The sequence below is a fragment of the Amblyomma americanum genome, chromosome 2 (genome assembly GCF_052857255.1).
Source record: "Amblyomma americanum isolate KBUSLIRL-KWMA chromosome 2, ASM5285725v1, whole genome shotgun sequence".
Lineage (NCBI taxonomy): Eukaryota > Metazoa > Arthropoda > Arachnida > Ixodida > Ixodidae > Amblyomma > Amblyomma americanum.
The window spans coordinates 177,839,286-177,856,565 of NC_135498.1; positions in this window are offsets into that span (position 1 = coordinate 177,839,286).

Sequence of the window (17,280 nt, forward strand, 5' to 3'; positions counted from 1 at the left end):
GCGGTGGCGGTAGTTTTGGACACCAACTTCAAGGAAATCGCCAGCGCCTCTCTACGCAACTGCTCTCCCACAGTAGCAGAAACGGCCGCAATCGGTCTCGCCATCCAGCACGGCGATACCACGCGAAACGGACTAAAAATTGTTACAGACTCCCAGTCGGCGTGTCGGCTCTTCCTCACTGGCAGACTTCCACACTCCATCGCTCCCATTCTGACTACCCGACATGTTAAAAATTCCACATGCAAGCACCAAATCACTTGGGCTCCTGGGCACGAGGGGCTCGAGGGAAACGAGGCCGCGGACAGTCTAGCTCGAGATACACCAACCGAGCGACTAACCTCCCCGACGTCACCCCTCTTGCCTCTATGTACGGCGAACGCCTCCTCCTTCTCCGAACGCAAAGGCAAGTCTATCCCCCACCGCATTCGAAGCTAACGGCGGCAGAGGCGAGGGGCTGGCGACAACTACAGACGAACACCTTCCCAAACCTACACAAATACCATATCATGTTTCCCGATAGATACGACGGAATCTGCCCCTGGTGTGGCGGAATTCCAACAACATACCATGTAACATGGGGCTGCTCCGGTAGCAAGCCCCCCGAACTAGACAAACATCAATGCGAGGAACAGTAGGAGTCTGCCCTGCTCAGCTCCGATTTGGTGACCCAGCGTAGCCTGATATCCCAAGCAAGAGCAACTGCGGTGGACAATGGGGGACCTGAAATAAGGACTCCACCCAAAATCTGTTTTTTCCCGCCTCTTTATCCTACCTTTCTATGAATAAATGCTTTCTACTACTACTACTACTACTACCGCCAGTTTTGAACACTCGACTTCCAAACTTAGTGATGATGCCAGAGACAAAGCATTTTTCATAAATATATTTTTTCGCGCTAAGCAGGCAGCCTGAGTCCAGTAAGGTAGATAACGCGGTCAAGATTTTGAGCAAACCCTTCAATCCCCAGTAAATTAAGTCCTCTAAGGCACTCATTTCGTCACAAATGGATATGTTAACATTTGCATAAATTACCATTCAAGTTCATTGGCTCTTCATTTCGTTGTGACATATCTTTCCTTTGTCTTTTCTTTGGTTCACTTGTGCTTCGTTTTGTCGTTCCTCGGCGTGTGTGAGTTTTCTTGCGCTAAATGTTTCACCATGCCATCTTTTTTTTTTACAGAGCAAGGGATACCTTATAAAATGGAAAGGATATTCCAAGTGGCATTGCTCCGTTGAACCAAGAAAAAATCTGAACGGCGCCTGTCTCCGGGAATTTAAGCACCCAAGCAAGCAATCGCCACAACGACTGGAAGCTGCTGCTGAGGAATTAATTTACGCTGTGCAAAAGAAACTTTCCAACAGCCGTCGATCCAGCGGGCTTGTCAAGGTGAACATAGACCTGGACATCTTTAGATGGGTTTTCAGTAGGAAAGGAAGGCCGCTCGAAAGGGGTTGGATTGTTTGCAATGAGTCAGACTTTTCAAAGCTGAATCTTCCCTTTGGGTGGCATACTCGAGAAACGAAACTTGGCAGTGTAGTGGCAATTGAGTTCCCAGTGCGTGTGAAGGCTGCTGTGATACGACAGAAAGCTTGCAAGCTCTTTCCAAACGGCTATTCTGTGGAAAGTCTGCAAATGTTCCTTGTGTCGAAGGTTGTTGCATGCAGAACCTAACCCACAGAAATAGTGAGCCTTCCGCCTTTCACATATATGTTGCCAGCAAACGTTTTGGAACTTTGTTTTTTTTTTCGATATAGTATTGATTCTTGCATTTCAATTTGTGTTGTTTAGAATTTCTTAAAAATGAGTTCGGGAGCTTTGCGCTTAGAGATTTCTGAATGTGCAATTTCATTTACATTGACAAATAAGACAGTTCTGGAAATCTTTAGCAACAAAACGGTTTTGCAGAAATCTTATTTTGAGACAATAACATCTTTTATTTCACTTGGCATGTCCATCCCAGAGAGTTTAAAGGTTGCAGTAGAGACAAGATTTAGAAGCCTCTGCTCCTCGGTAGATACTCAGTACAGAAAAATTAATGGCCGAGCAAAAGAGGGGTTCCGTAAAAAAGAGCGCCATGTAAAAATTCCCTTCGATAAGGAAAGTTCTGTTCAAAATTCAAATAACAATATCAAGGACATCATTATTCAAGCTTTACAAGAAGAAGTGAAGCGAATGGAGGGCGTATCAGAACGGTCTCTTTCTGAACTGCGTAAGTCCATTCAGGATTTTGAGGCAAAATGCCTTCAGCTGCAAAAAGAAAACAAAAGCCTGTCATCACAGGCAAAAAACTGCCGCTTGCTCAACAACTGCGGAAAAAGGGTCGGGGAAGGTTCGAAAAGCACCGATAGAAGAAAGCTGCATTCTGTAGGCGGCGTGATAGTTCAAGGGCTAGAAGAAATTTTGGAAAGCTATGGCTTGGACTTATGCCAGTTGGTTGTAGAAGACCTTCGAGGGCTACTGCACAAAATTACTTTTTCTGACATTGACGGAATCTCCGTGGAGCGAGGAATCGAAAAAGAATACCGCAGTAATGGTAAAACTGACTATCAGGATCTTTCTTCCCCCGAGAAGAAAAGCGTCCGTGCAATCACCGCGCTCTTAGACAACCACTTTGTAAGCAATGTTTTTTGGGAAAAAATGTCTTCAGCTGTCCCTAATTTACCCTCGCTCCGTGTCATCAATTCATACAGGCAAAAACTAGACGAAAGCACTGCTGTGTTTAAAACCCTAGGAGAAGCAGCTGGCGCTCAGGTGTCTTTTGTGCACGAACTTGAAACTGCCGTTGCGGAGTACGCAGTGAATAGAGGTATGACAGGAGAACAGCTCAGGTCGCAGCCAATTTTGGTCAAAATAGAAGGAGATGGCTGTGTAGTCAGCACACGAACAAGCTGGACAACTTTCTCCTGATCGACAGCAGCCGGAGGCTGCAGAGCCATACCTTACATCGTCTGCTCGCAGTCGTCGAAGTCTCTGAAAACTATTTTCAGATTAGAGAAAGTTTGAAGGATTTGATAGACGAAGTTAACAGTGTTGTGAAAAGGGGCAGTGTCAGCTTGGAAGGACAGGAAGTTCCCGTCATAGTCTGTCTGGGCTCAGATCTAAAATTCTTGCTCATGGTTCAAGGATTGCAGTCAGCGTCTTCTAGGCACCCATGTCCTTTCTGTCGTATTAATTTAAAGGAACGAAGCAGAGCTGGGGCAAGCACAGAGGAGTGTAATAAGCCGCCTCTTCTGCGCACTTTAAAAAACGTGAGGGAGGACGGCATTGTTGAAGAATTCGGAATGAAAGTCGTTCCCCTATTCAACATTGAACCTGCATTTGTGGTTCCAGACATTTTACACATGCGCATTAGAGTCGTTAATCGCCTGGTTGATGGATTGATTGTCGAAGCAATGGACAAAGACAACCGCGATAAAGTTACGAACTTAAACACCAAGAGCACTCACGTGGAAGCAATTGTGCAGGCAATTAATAGCTGTGGTGTAAAATTCGAACTGTGGCAGGACGAAAGAAAAGGAAAAAATTTCACCTGTATTCAAGGAGACTCCTGCGAGCGCCTGCTCGAAACGCTGCCAGAGAGGCTCACTGGAAAACTCAGCCCGGAAACAGAAAAAAAAAATCATCTCACTTTGGAAAATGCTTAGTCGCATTTTTGATCATTTTGAACATAACACGACCGGCGAAAGCATCGAGCAAGAAATAGCCAAATTCCATAAAACGTACTTAGAACTTGGAGAACGAGGGCATAAGGGTTACGGGGCTGAAAGAATGACGCCATATATGCATATTCTTGTCTGTCATGCCTCAAATAAGCATAAAGAATTCAAGTGTTTGGGGTGGTTTTCGAGCGAAGGCATTGAGAAAAAGAATGATATTCTGAAGCATTTGCATCATGCAAGATCCAATAAATGGAATGCGGCCGCCGATGCGCTGAAGCTGGCAAAACGCCTTGAGAATAGCGCGCACGTAACAACAAGTCGAGCGTACAAAAAACACGATCGTTCATACTGGGTTGAGGGTATGATTGAAGAGAGTCGCACAAATACGGCTCGAAGCGCTGCTGAAATGGAGCGCGAGGATACACCTCCCGCTTGCATCGAGGATATGGACGCGGTTGAACTGCGGACCGAATTGAAAGCTGCTGGCATTTCAACGAAAGTAAAATCAGTTCCCAAACTGCGTGAAATGATTCGCAAAGAAAGAGAAAAACGATGTTTTCAGCAGTCGACTTGACTTCTATTAGCAAAAATGGCCTGCAATTAGCAATTGCCTGCTCGCGATGTTCCACAAGTCTGTATGCCTCAGTTTTTATCATTTCTTACTTTCTTAATGAAATATTCATCAAAAATTTTTGTAGTGCAGTATGTGCACACTTGCAGCTTGAACGGTTTACTATGTCTCTTCACTCAATGCTAAAACTCGCATTCTTGCTGGTACGACTAAACGAGAGTGAAATGCTTTGTTTGTGCTTGTGGCGACTTATATGTGCAGTAAATGTTCTTCGTTCTTCGCCATATTTATGATAATCTTCCTTGATGTGCAATATAATAATAATAATTGTGGCGACTTATATGTGCAGTAAATGTTCTTCGTTCTTCGCCATATTTATGATAATCTTCCTTGATGTGCAATATTTACACGCTGTATCTGTATTCATGTATGATATGTTTATATTTTTTGTGTCGCGCCACGCTGTGTTGTTTTGTGTTTTTTTGGGTTTCATCAAGATTAGGCCAATTGTGTTTTATAATTACTGCAGTGCACGCTTGAAATGCCTTCGCAGTGCACCTCTGGCTGCCTATGTTCCCTGCGAAACGGCGCGGTTCATGTGGCGGACCTCATTGTAGCGCGAATGTTGCACCTCTCCTTTCCTCACAACCAGCCTAGTGATGTGTGGCGGTTGCAAGTGGTACACGTCTATGTAGAAAGTGTAAAGTTTTGCCATACTTAATATTTACTACCGACACTTTCTCAAGCTGGTTCTGTGCATAACGGCATTGTGTATTTCTAGCAAACTGTCGAAATGTATCGTTTAGACTTTTTCTGCGCCATGATGTGATGCGATAATAAATGTATTCTGTCATGTCAAGTAAACTGCCGCTTTGATTTTTTGTACGAGTTTTTGTAGCGATTATTACGGCAGCATTTCGAGCCTTCAACGTGGCGGCGCCGTGGTGGAGGCGGCACCGCCACCCTGTGGCTGCGTTGACACCCTGTAGATGCGCCGCCACCCTGTCACGTGGTTGGTCACGTGGTGCGGCTGATCCCGTTGTTGGTCACGTGTTTGGTCACGTGACCAAGTTCCACTCGGGCAGCTGTAGCTATCGCGTCACTCCAGGTTTAACCAAAGCTAAACCACCGTTATTTTTTTTTTTTTGCAACTTGCACAAAAGGACAGGAACAAAGAATTGAGCAAAACACTCAACAGGTTAGGAAATTCGGTAGGCTGAAGGAGTTTAAACTGAATGTACGCATTGCTACATTTATTTTCGCTATTTTCAACTTCACTCCTGAACCTAATATGGCCTCCTTTTGGAGATTCTCATTTGCGAGGGCATGTTCTAGCTGCGGCCGCCTCAGCATTCACAGTTGACGGCGAGGAGACCGAATTCCCGGGGGTATTCAGCGTCGGTCGTAATCGAGTCACGTCAACATGCTGGTGAGTAACGTCATGTAGATCCGGGCGTCAGGGTACGTTAGTAAATTTCAGCTTTAACATAAGTGATGTGTCTCCACTTGGATCCCAATTTAGATCAGTTACGAAAAACAACAGAAGGAACGAAGAGGACCGGGTGGGACGCATTGCTGCCGTTATATGATCTCTAATCGTCTTTGAAACATTTGTCAGGCAGTGCTTTCAAATACGTGAAAAGGTATGTTTGGCGCATCACAGCTCCAGCTGCCGCTGAGCGAGTTCTTACAACGTGAAAAAGCAATGCTTGCTTTCCGATCCCTCATAGTTATGTCACACCCAAACATAATTGTGGAATCTCCTTCATCACGCTTTTCCATAAGCCGTATAATATTTCCATGCGTTTTGGTTTATGGTTTATCGTCCCAAAGCGACTCAGGCTATGAGGAACGCCGTAGTGAAAGACTCCGGAAATTTCGACCAGCTGAGGTTCTTTAACATGCACTGAAATCGAACAGTACACGGACCACTAGCATTTCGCCTACATAAATCCAAGCGCTCCATAACGATCGCCAAGTACAACATTGATGACTTGACTACACAACTCCTCATTGCGGCAGCACTATGAGCAGTACTTTTGAACAAAGAAAAGAAATCGCGCTGAAATTAAGAAATTTGGGGAACACTTAGCTTTGCCTTGTTGGTATGATGCTATAGCATTAACAGGTCTTTTCTGCGGCTTGGTGTCCTCTGCATAATTTGTATTCGAAATTTCAGGCTATTTCGCATGGTCTCATGACGTAACATTTAGCCTGGCGAGCAATGAGCACTCGACCGTATAACCAGCCAACAGCCACCCGCTAGTGCACCTCCCATCTCCGACATGTGACGGCGCTTGGTCATGTCACCAGGTATCGTGATCTAGTATCTTAACCCCGCTCAGCCACAGCGTTTAATGCCGGGATGCATGAGGCGTTTTTACAGCGTGAGGCCGGCGATTTTCACCCGATGGTGAGCGCCGCCACCAATGTGGACCTACCAGATAATTTTCGCGCGTCGTCCGACGACGGTTGATGAGGCGGCGGCTGACGCGAGCGAATAGGTGCGCAGAAAGCCCGCTCTTTTCCGATATGACTGCTTGCGCACGTCGCCGTCGACGAGGCCGCCATGGCCGACGAGCACGTGGCGACTTGGGGGGCGGGCATGGAAACGTGACTGTCTTGAAGATAAACGATTCATCAAGCATAGCATGTCTTTTTTTTATGGGGACATGAATTACTGTCGTATGAAAATGGGCGCGCGCGTTTCCTCAAGGCCGGTGGAAGAAAACCACGCGCGCAAAAAGCCTGTGTTGTCTCGAGCGTGTGGTTCTCGATATCTGGACATGTTCATGCGGAGTAATGTGATGAAAAAAAAATCCGAGGGATCTGGTTTTCATGTTACATTCTCGAATTTCCTGTTTACATTATCCCTACGTCATAAGACAGGCCGGTGATCAGCCATGGAACTTAAAAGCTTCACATCCTGAGCCGGCCCTCGCCCTCCTAACCAAGCCAAACTTGCGACAAGCCAAGTGGCAGCTCCGCGTTTTTGCGCCACTGCATACAATGGACTCTACCGTGGCGCGCGCGCGCACACCCACACACTCAGCCCAACACACACACACACACACACACATGCAGAAAAAGGCAGTGAACTAGGGCGCCAGAAAGTCACGTGCATGCAGGTACAATTCCTATACAAGCGCATCCCGAAAATTGTTACACGTTTAAATGGTATTATTCAATAATTTGTACGCTGAGCAACCTGTCACCATACTTGTGTATAAATGCAGGAAACACATGTTGTGTGCAAGCAGCCTAGGTAAAATGATCAGCGCCGTTCGTAAGTAGAAGGCAGCATATTTTCATTTTTGCGAAAGCATAGCAGCTCATAAGGAGGAAAATCAGGCGTTGTCCTCCCCAGAGGTTTGGAAAAACCACGTTACCTAATCAGAAAAAGAAAAATTAAGTTTCGTAAATAAAATACTTTCCAAAGTGGGTTCCGCACCCACGAAGGGAACCCGCCGCATTGGCTCAGTGGATAGGGCGCGATGTCAGTGCACGCTAAACATCCCCAGGTGGTCTAAATTATTCCAGAACCCTCCACTACGGCACCTTTTTCTTCTTTTTTTTCACTCCCTCCATTTTCCCTTTACGGCGCGGTTCAGGTGTCAGCCGATATGAAAGACAGATACTGCGCCATTTCCTTTCTCAAAAAACCAATTTTCAATTTTTACTTTCAAGGTTAGTTTCTAAAATTGGTTTTGAGGAAAGGAAATGGCGCAGTAACTGTCTCACATATATCGGTGGACGCTCGAACCACGCCGTGAGAGGACTGACCTCTGGCCCACTTGAAGGTCAAAACCGTAAGCACCGCGAAATCGTTACGAGGTAGCACAGTGAAGCTTTCGCATCAAAAGTGAAGGAAAATAATGTTGCCGGCCGTGGCAATTGCTATCTAATATCTTAACCACCCGAGCTGCAGCCGGCGGAGGAGAAAGGGAAATGATATCGAGGAGAAATATAAAGGGGAGCGATAGCAAGGAAGCACAGGATCGAGTATTCGGGTGCGGCTCAATCCCCGGTCCGCTTTCGAAGGGGGATGCCATTCACATACCTGGCTTAATATCTCATATGGGCCCTTGAGGCTTGGGTGTTACGCATATTTTTGAAAGTATGGCGGAGTGCTTGGTGTAACGCACTCTGGCACAGGTCAGCCCGGTACTGCACTGCCTCCGGGATTGGCCCCTGGCCTACGGGCTATTGCGCGCGCTTTTCTTCTGTCTCTTTACTCCCATCTTTCACCTCCTACTATCAGCACGCAGGCAGCTGGGCGTGGCTCCGCATTGAGCCAGTAAGCAAGCCCGTGCTTTTCCTTTCGTCCTTCTGTCGACAACTCAACTCAACTCGAAAAAAGGAAGCACAGGGGCTCGAGCTGGGTTTGGGTATCGTCGCCTTCATCAACTTCCATTCGGGCGGCGTGAACTGATCAGCTTGGCTGGCCATTGCATTAGAGCAGCACGCCATCGCCGCAGCCGAACACCACGCTGCAAGCTTTCTCCTTCACCGCTCGTCAGTAGGCTTAATTGTTGTCCGTAATTTTTTTCCCCGTTGCGAAAAAACTTGACAATTATGGTGAGTCAGGTTATAACTGCAACCTCTTTCGAAAAAATAAAAACACTGACGTGTAAACAAATGCGCAACACAAGGTTCTTACTGATGTTCATACGGCCGCTAGTTCTGTTCTGTCACCAGTCATCAGATTTTCTGTACAGCAAAACACCATTTACCATGAAGACACAGACCGTCCCACGGGGAGAAGTTGGGTGCAGCGCTAAAAAAATTCTATTCCACGCATTATGCTCTGGACTCACTGAGTGATAGCTGGGCCTTGGCACAATTCTGGAACGTTTAGCCATATCTTGTGTGATGTGCATATATACCGCCAGTAGTTTTTGACAAATGGCCCCTCAAAGTCGGACAAAGACGGGGCGTGTACACCGCTTCAACCCCAACCCGACTTCTTTCTTTTCTTGCACCGCAGTAAAGGAACAGACTAGGGGAGCCGCACAGTCAGCCCGTTTCGAACACGCTGGGTGGAAAAAAAAAAACAGAAACGCGAAGGGTGCCCCCCTCCTGAGGAGCTTGGCTTGAGGGGAGGACACACAAAGCGGACAATGGGCGAAGCTTACTAGCGTCTCTCTCTCAAACCGGGAGGAAGAATGTAAGAGAAGGAGGAGCTCAACTTCATGCGGCCCGTGGTGGCGGCGTTGTGAACTAGGAGCGGATGAACCAGAATCCTGGCCATGCAGCGGTTATTTTGCCCTCGCATTACATGCCTGCCCCAGCACACTTCTTCCTCTTGATTTCGACTAGTATATATCATTAATCTGTGTTCGTTATCTCACCCGCCCTTCTCGCTTCCGGTCTCTTGTGCAGATCACAATGCTTCATAGGTCAGTACCGGTAAGATACAGCTGTAGTATACTTTTCTCTCGTGGGATATTGATAAACTGTCATTTATTATCTGTGGGACCTGCCATATGCGCTGCACCAAATTTTTATCGTTCTAGTTACTTCTCTCTCATGATTCTGATCAGCGGTCACTACCTGCCCTAAGTAGACATTCCCTTACTCCTTCCAGCTCGTGCGTACCGATTGTGAACTGCTGTTTTCTTGCGAGACTGTTGAACATTGCTTTGACTTTCTGCACGTTAATATTTATGCCCACCGCTCTGCTCTGCCCGTCTACCTCAATGATCATGATCTGCACATAACATGTACCAAAATTTGAAAAAAAAAATAAAATGTTAGGCGTCGAAGCTGTATCTTACGCAAAAGCGCAAAGGTACCGTGTCACGACAATCCGGTGTTGTCATTGCCGTCGGCGTGACGGAAAAGTCCGGACTGGTCGAAAAGGTGACCGTTAAAACAGGCTCCCATAGATGGCGTTAGCCACACCAGCAGCGCATCGGAAACCCCCTACCCTTCCTTACGCTCGGGTTGCGAGTCAGACACGCTGTCACGCAGCGCCACGCAGGCAGTGCGCACGGCTTATTTAAAGCAACACTTATATGCATGTCTTGTGGCCTTTCACATAATGCTTCTGATGGCGAAAAAGTGGTGCCCATGTCTTGAAGCCAAGAGCAACCGCTGTCGCGTCATACACTTAAAAGCGGCGCTCGAATGCCAACCCAGTTTTTGTAGCGAGAGCTATACTTGGCTACCAATCGAACATTTCGCGGTGCATGGGAAATGCCAGTTGTACGCATGCGCCGTTACCGTGACAACCAGAGAGGAGCAAGGTGTGGCGTACGCTTCGCCGTCGCAGCGGCCGCGCGCCCACTCCACCGTCGGAGCAGTGTGAAGTCACGCGGATGAGCGGTTGTGCGCATGCGCCGATACTACGGTAACCAGGGAGACTCCACAGCTGCGCCGCGTTCTTCGTCACCGCCTCGCCGCACGCCTTTCTATCACCCAAGCCGCGGCGGTATTGTAGTGGGCGTCTCAATCACAGCGTTTGACATGCAAGCAGAGAAGGAGAATCCAACCGCTGCTAAACGCCGCTATAGAAAAGAGAAGATTAACTCTTCCGATCCTGAGTTTGTCGCCTGGCAGTTAGCTTGACCCAAATAAGAACGCCGGAGTCTGTGTGTACGTGAAATAAGTTATCACCACCGTCAGACATCTCCCTTCGATTGCGGTGAATGGTGAGGCCTGCTGTGTTCTGCTTCTAGAGAGCGGCATGACCATCCACAAGGACCAGGCACAAGGAACATCTGTCTAGCAGACGACTGATGTGGTTGCCACGTGTATACCGGACTACGGCGCGGTTTCACAGTTGTGTGTGGCTTTCGGTGATTTCAACAGGACTCTCTTAGTCAGTGTATGAAAGAAAATGTTGATTTTAATTTAGCTTCGGACCCTCACGTCCAGACTACACAATGGAGAACTATAGACCCTTATACGAAAGGGACTCTACCAAATGGAAATACTCTATACAAAATTGAGTCCGCTGCAATCAAGAGAAACAGGCAAGCTCATGCGCAGGAAATCTTTACACGTTCTGAAATGGTAATATCAACCATTCATGCGACTCTCTTTTTATTTTTGACAAGCCCTTTGTTTCCATCGGGATGATATATTTTTTCGCCTAAATAGTACACTGAGGCCTTAATAAAGCTATAGAGTGCTTCGCAGCAGTGGCAGCAGACCGTTCTTCGTCGCCGACTCCTCTGACAGCGTTTCCTTTGTACTCGTATTTCGCAGGTTTGTGGTACCGCATTTTTCTCTTCGTTTACCATTGTGTCCGTAGCCGCTGCTGCCATTGTCATTCGCTGCCAGCTCTGTATCTTGACTTGTGTTGCGACACTGTTATCGTGTCTCAAGTTGATGATCTGGTGGGAATACAGAAAACGATTGAAAGCGTTGAAGCATCGGTACTTTTGATGTTTGGTAAATATGATGTAATTCTTGTCAACCAAAAATAAACAAGACTGATATTCTTGCCCTAAAACATTAGCGGTGGTTTACCTCTGGTTAAACTTGGAATGACGTGATAGTTACAACTGGTTGAGTGGAACTTGCTCAGTTGAATTGCAAAGTCAGTCTTTCACCGCTCCGTTTCGGTGAGCGTTCCTTCATCTTCATTCCACTTGAAACGGCGCACGCGCACAGCTGTTGCAGCTCGGTTTCGCCGGCACGCCGCGCCGCCGGCAGCATAAGCTGCTCCGCACAACGTGGCTGGTAAAGTGACGGACCACGTGACGTACATACGCGATCAGCCACAGCGCCGCGCCACCGGAAGATGCTCCGCACCACGTGACTAACTACGTTGCAGCGTGGCGGAGCAGCTGCTGCTCCCGGCGGCGCCGCCACCCCGTGGCTGCGCCGCCACGCTGTAGCGTGGTTGGTCACGTGGTGCGGAGCATCTGCCGGGGGCGCGGCGCTGTGGCTGATCACGTGGTTCGTCACGTCACCAGCCACGTGGTGTGGAGCAGCTGCTGCTGCCGGCGGCGCGGAGTGCCGGCGAAACCGACTGTGGGCATGCGGCATGTGAAGTGGGACGAAGATAAAGAAGGAACGAGAGCTGAACCACCGCCCATTTTTTCCCGGAATGTGTTTTTTCAAGAAGGTTGGTAAAGAGGTTTCTATTATCCACCCTATTCAAGAATGAAACTTAAGGTGTGACTTAAGTTCGTGACTTAAGTTCTGTGTAAAGTATGAGTGGCGAAGGAAGTTTCAAAAACGGCACTTAAGCAGCACTTATGAAAGTAGCGCTTTTAGGTGTAAGTAAGCACCATGGGAACGAGGCTAAGCAAACATTTCTATATATCTAATAAATTCATGAACAAATAAAGAACAGAAGCGCCAAAACAGCACTGCTAATACATAGTACCAGTCTCAACTAACGTTTTAACAACAACAAGTTTTTTTCGGCTAGCTTTGGAGAACTAATATTATTTGTCTGGCCAAAAACAAAGACGTCACTATAGTAGCGCGCGTAGTACTGCTCCTGTCGACGTCGTCTTTCCGCTCGCGCGCGTCCATCGGTTGCATCATCGCCAGCATCGCCAGCTCTTTGTCTCTGCTTTATATTGTTATCGCGCATTTTAATTGTAAATTCACTGCTTGTATCCTATATATTTTTGGTATTATATTTATTGATAGTGTGTATTCATTTGTAGTGTTTTTTTTCTGTACTGCGTCATTCTTTGGCGCTGTGTTGCGACGCGCGCGTGATGGAGAAACCGGAGAAGTGCAAAATTAACTTCTCCAGAGTAGAGTGAGCTCTCCTCCTCGACCTCGTCGACAAGCACAAGGCCATACTAGAAAACAAGAAATTTTTTTTTATTTATGGGGAATTTTAACGTCCCAAAGCGACTCAGGCTATGAGGGACGCCGTAGTGAAGGGCTCCGGAAATTTCGACCACCTGGGGTTCTTTTACGTGCACTGACATCGCACAGCACACGGGCCTCTAGAATTTCGCCTCCATCGAAATTCGACCGCCACGGCCGGGATCGAACCCGCGTCTTTCGGGCCGGCAGCCGAGCGCCATACCCACTCGGCCACCGCGGCGGCTGGAGAAAAAAAAAAAAAAACTGATGCCGTGTCAGTTGCAAGGAAAACGAAAGAGTGGGAGCTTATAGAAACCCAGTTCAACTCCAGTCACAACGTGAGCCCACGGACATGGCTCCAGCTGAAGAAATGCTGGGAGAACCTGAAAAATAAGTGGCGAAAGGCGAAAGCGGGCGACAACCGAGAGATATTTAAGACCGGTAAGTCCTGTTTTCTTTCATCTTTGATTCTTTTTTGCTGACGAATTCAGAGGTTCTCTCCCAGATTACAGAACTGTTCCGATTGCTTGCTGCCTGCATTTTATGACTAGATTCCCCCTCCGCCCCTCAAAAAATACAGAGAATGTTTACGACATTCGAATCTAGCGAAAGCATGAATTTGTGCTACGTAGAAGACGACGGTGAGCAGGCAGTGCCGCGGGACGGAGCAAATAAAAGTCGAAGACGACGCTCTCTAATTCACGGCGCGAGAACGTGGAGCAGTTTAACAAGAGGTGTAGCGGTAGCGTAGCGTAGTGGTCTCGGTAGCGTAGTGGTCTCGTCCAACAGCCGTTAAAGATCTGTTCGCGCAGCCGCGGGTTCGATTCCCGTTCGTTGGTATTGATCGAATTTCCTTTTTCATAATTTGACCTCAGCTCAAGGCAGGGACTCCGGAACTTTTTTCCGAGTAGGGGGTACAGGTTTTCGAGTTTATTTTCTTTATTCCATGCTTTCAATAAATGTTTATTGAGTTTTAATTACTTTTTGTTTATATTTTCATACTTCCCTGTCCAAACATGTATTTCAGAGGGACATGAAGCTTATTCACACACACATATATATATCTTACACGCAAAAACATAAATACCCACGAAAGCAGCAGATTGGACAGCCGTCGCCGTAGCTCAGTTGGTAAGAGTACCGGACGCGATATTCGGAGGTCGTGGGTTCGGTTCCCACCGGCGGCATGGTTGTTTTTTCTGCTGCTTTATAAGTAATTTTCTTTAACAAAAAAACTAATTGATTGGCACTAGATATTAAAAAAAAAGAAATATTCCCCTATGCACCTTGATTTCGGTGACTGTTAGCTTCCTTAATATGTTTGTCAAACGAGCCCCTCACTTCATTTGCCTTGTTTGCTAATATATATATATATATATATATATATAGTACTGCAAGCTCCAAAAAATATATATGAAATTATTTTTCTTGGAATACATATTCTGTGTATGTACTGCTTTTCTGTTTTTATGCCTAGAGGATTAGATGAAACACTCCAGCAAAATGAATTGCAGCATCCCGGCCTGGCGCTTGTGTCTGACCATTTTTGCTGTTGTAGGCTGCTTCTGTGCTTATTATTTTGTTTTTTTCTGAGCATATGAGCTCTTCTGTCATTATTAAAGTGTGCATAACAGCTGTAGTCATGTCCAATTTTCTGTGGCATCTGCGTTGTCTTGACCTGTCATAAAAATATTGGCCTGTGGGACCAGTGTTATCAAAGCTACAGCTAAGAGGTGCGAATGCACTGGCCGAACATTTTCCAAGGTGGTCATCCAAGGAGCATGATTTGCAGTGTATGTGACAAATGTATTCCGGAAATGTTTTCCTTCGAAGCAGGCTAAGTGCATGTTTTATGCCTCCTGTTTTGTCACATAAACAAACTCTAACGGAAGCATTGATTGAGTTACTGCACGACCAAAAATGGTAAAATGTCATCTAAAGGACATTGAAAGCAACGAATACAAGCGTACAAAATAGCACAGAGTGCATTTAAAGTACCCACTTCATTTTAAATCATTCAAAGGATAAGGTAGCCTACAGTACTAGCAAAGATTGAAGTGTTTCTTGATCTAAAGCGACCTTGCATTGGATTTTCCCTCATTTCAAGGTCTAATAGCAAGCACTTCCTCTGCATTAGGTGATGCAGAGGACCCGCTGTGGTCCTGGCACTATGAAGAGGGTAGCCCGCAGCAAGATGAGCAAATGGAAAAGGAGCCAGTGGCCATGGCAGCCTCCTTAACATCAGCCACAACGGCCACCGCAGCACCCTCGGTGGTTCCTGCTGCCTCTACAGCACGGGCAGCAGGTACCAACCGCATGAGCTCACAGAGGCAGTCGCCTGCTGCGCCACCTGCGCCAAGCGCTTTTTTTGTTCCGGCAACACCGGCAGCCGCAGCACCCTCACCCTCAGTGCTTCCTGCTGCCTCTGCAGAAAGCGCAGCAGGTACCAGCCGCACTGCGGGCCGCATAGGCAGTCGCTGGTCGAGCAAGAGCTAGCAGCTCGCCTTAATGATATTTCTACTGAGAGGGCACAAAAGTGTAAAGAGCACCGGCTGCGGATGCGACTCTTACGAGCAGACCACCGCGACAAGCTCGCAAAGCGAGCGGCAGTCCATCAGCTTGTGATGGAAAATCTTAAGCTTAAGAATGACTTGAAACGGTCGAAAAAGATCCTTTTGGAGCTTCAAATAAAAACAGTAAAGGGGGAACTTTGAGGAGGGTGATGTTGGAGGTGGGGCAGGGGGACATAATCTGAAAAATGAAAGCACTGCAACTATGGCCAAGTCGCCTGAGAGAAGGGATGAAGTGGGGGGTATACAAATAAGGAGCCAGATGAAGTCGATATAATGCCAGACTCTGCGGTGTTCTTTAACGTGCACTGACATCGCATAGAACACAGGAGTCTGCAATTTTCCCCCTAACGAATGCAGCTGCCACAGCCAAGAGGCTAGTACCATAGCCCCTGAGCCATCGCAGCAGGTGAAAAATTTGTAACCTCTTATAGGAGCTCTGAAAAGGGCTCTAGTAAAGTTACAATATGCCTGGGACGTTTAAGCACGCCAGTTCACGAATATTGTGTAGCAAGAATTTTTTTAATGCGCTTTGTAGCGGCTGAGCTCTCTGCAGTCAAAATTTGAATTCTCTCCTCTCATCACACTTTGCACGCTGGAAGGTCGGCGCTCCTCCGCCGGCCCCACCTCCGGGGTGCGAAGCTTCCTGACCCACCAGAGCTACGCGGCTTACTGGCCGTGGCCATAGTAGCTGCCCGACGTCTGAAAGAATGCAACCAGAAGCCATCTCTCAACTTATATACGCATTTGTGAGCGATGGGGAAGGGCGCGAGCATGAAAAAGTCTCCGGGAAGTGCTGGCCAACTTTGGCGCATGATTGTGGGTTCTCTGCAGGTGTAGAGGTGTACTACATGGCTCGGATGTTCATGACAAGCAAATGCAGTGATTGAAAGAGTTGATGGGCTCTCCTCGGAAGGTGTTTCACAGCGCCTTTAAGTCTTGCTTGAATTTCAACCTCATCCAGCTTCTCTTAGTTGCTTTTTACTACAGAATGTCTGTGGTGTTTAGGATAGTCAAGCTGCCGAAATGCCTCAGTGGTTATGGCGCTCGGCTGCTGACGCAAAAGCCGTAGGTTCGATCCCAGCTGTTGCGGTTGAATCTTGGTGGAGGCGAAATTCTAGAGGTTTGTGTACCGTGTGATGTCAGTGCACGTTAACGAACCCCAAGGAGTTTATATTTACGGAGCCATTCACTACTGCGTTCCTCGTAACCCGACTCAGTTTGGGACATTAAACCCGCTTAAAGATAGCCAGTTGCTATATCCAGTTTGTAGTATGGTTTTATGCAGGGTAAAAACATGCAGATTCTGATTTTAGCTGCCACATGGTTGTCCAGTAGGGTTTTAGTAATGTGTTCTGTTTGAACCAAATGTTTGGTCGTTCTTATTAATCAGTAGAGGAAAAGAGCGCAGCACTCCTGCCGTGAGTTATTTAATGAGGACGTAACTGCCACTTTGAGGCCGACTTGGCACTTTCTACGGGGTTGGTTGACTGCACTTTTTAGACATTCTTGTGGTCCAGCCACTTCTTTCCCGGAACGACGGCAGTAGACTAAAAGCTGGTTTAAAAAGCGCCTCTGCTACATTTCCTGTTTGATGTTTTGAAGTGTACGTAGTGCTATTTTTTGCTAATTCCCAGGTTTCCTGCATATGTAAGTGAATGCTGTTTTGAAATCTACTTTTCTTCCTTTGTTTGGTAG